The sequence below is a fragment of the Palaemon carinicauda genome, chromosome 7, assembly GCF_036898095.1.
Source record: "Palaemon carinicauda isolate YSFRI2023 chromosome 7, ASM3689809v2, whole genome shotgun sequence".
Lineage (NCBI taxonomy): Eukaryota > Metazoa > Arthropoda > Malacostraca > Decapoda > Palaemonidae > Palaemon > Palaemon carinicauda.
In genome coordinates, this window is record NC_090731.1 from 42,033,512 (window position 1) to 42,036,011 (window position 2,500).

The window sequence follows — 2,500 nt, forward strand, 5'->3', positions numbered from 1 at the left end:
TATATATAAAAAATTCATAGTTGAAAGGAAAAGGAGCTTTGATGAATTTGTTGATGGAGACGAATCGTGTTGAATTTGGAAGCGAAATTGAGACGAATTAAGAATCAACCCGTCATTCGTCTAACCCTAGACCGAGGGGAATTCTAAGTAGGCTCTTGAGGCCTACTCTTTTTATTAGACTTTGATCCTTAACGACTTAATCATTTCTGTCTATCGCCAAGATATCTTTCTTGTTCTTCAGTCTTTCTCTTTTTTTCAATCCACAGTCCTTCTCTGGTTACCGTTCCAAAAGCGCCTGTGTTATATTGTTATATCTTCATCCTTCCCTTAGACCTAGTGGCCAGTGCTTGTGTTTATATTATTACCACCGCTAAGGAGGGTATATTTTCGAGTCGGTTTATTTATTTATTTATTTGTCTGTGGACAGAATTAAGTCAAAACTACTCGATGTATTTTGACAAAATTTTCACTACAGATACATCTAAGGTCATGAATGACCCTAAAATATTTTGGAGATGATCCGGATCCGGATTCAGATTCTAAATCCTGATTTGTATTATTCTCAATTTTAAAGAACTTCAAAATAAATTGATGGATTTTGACGCCATGCACGACTCCAATAAATTTTGGTGATGATCCAGATCCGGATTCTGGATCAGGATCAGCAATCTGGATCAGATGCAAATCGAATGTCTTTCTTTACATGTCAACGTCACGCTTTGGCGGAGGTCAGAAATCTCTGATTGCTCTTGATATTATTATTATTATTATTATTATTATTATTATTATTATTATTATTATTATTATTATTATTATTATTATTAGTGCTAAGCTACAACCCTAGTTTGAAAAGCAGGATGCTATAGTGAAGGGGTCCAACATGGAAAAATAGCCCAGTGAGTAAAGGATAAAAGGAACTAATTCCAATACAGGGGAAGTAATGAACAATTGAAATAACATATTTTAAGAAAATACGACATTAAAATAGAAAGACGTAAAATAGATCTTTCAAATATGAACTATTAAAGGAGACTGTTCAACATAAAAACATTTGGTGCAAATTTGAACTTGTGAAGTTCCACTTATTCCACAAATCTCCCAAAATGACAGCATAGGATATAATAGATTAATTCATTCTTTATTTAAACCAAAAGCAAAAAAAAATAGCTCATTGCTTTTCAGTATGGTATATTTTGAGTTGATATTAGTGATATAAGTATGTCATTTATCATATGTTCAAAGTTATCTCGGACCAAAGTATCTTTATTCTACGTACGAAGAAAGTAATAATAATAATAATAATAATAATAATAATAATAATAATAATAATAATAATAATAATAATAATAATAATAATAATAATAATGAAGATGGTGATGATGATGATGATAGAATGGACTCAGACTGGAAGACGGCAAGTCATAGAATTATGCTCTTATTACATTATTAATTCATATATATATATATATATATATATATATATATATATATATATATATATATATATATATATATATATATATAACTGTATTCCCGTAATTGTTGACGTGGAGAAAGGGCTTGTGTATCGCCATGATCAGCATAATTCTAATAACCAAGGCCACCAATATTAGGTTGGCCATCGTGGTGCTGAAAACTGGCCAAACCCTATACATGAATAAGGACATGTCTGAGGCTTTTGTCCTGCAGTGGACTTGAAACGGCTGCATTTGGTGTCGATTCCCGTAATGACTTGCAGAGTAATCTTACACTGAAAATTAAAAATAGAAAAAAAAATGTTCGGTAGGAAAGGGTGATAGAAGAGTGATAACAGTTAGTTTGGAACATATTAATGAGTGATGTAAAGCGTGGTTTTAACCACAATTATATTCATATAATGGTACATTTTTCGTGTTATGGTCTTGAAGTTAATTTAATACAACAACTTTTTTCTTTGACTTTTTTGTTTTCAAGAATTCTTTTTTAACGGCGTAGTATTTTCGATGCTGGGGCTGGTCCTTATGGGTGGGTGGGTGGGTTTGGGGTGGGAGGCTTGTAGAGACATGTGAACAAATGAGATTATTATACTTACTTAATCCTCTGACACCCAGGGGATGCATAGAGACTCAATTAATTCACTCCATATATCTCTCTGAGCTTAACCCAATTCTCAGATCCAACCTAACTGTACGTTGTCATCAGCCACGTTTCTCTTGGTCTACAACGTCCTATCCTGCCCACCGGCTTCCATCCATGTACATCCTGGACTAACTCATTTTCCATTAAAATATGCTCCATGCATCTCTATCATAATAATCCAACTATATCGTTCACAAATTGTCCCAGTTGTTATATGCTGCGGCCATTCGATTCCAAAAATCCTTCTCAATTATTAATTTATAATCAAAACAAAATTCTCAGGTTAAACAAATACCGAGTGTGCGTTTATAAACAAAAAAAATCTTCGTATGTTTTGGCCGGTTTTTGTCTTTCACTAATGAGTTATCCACAAATAACCCGG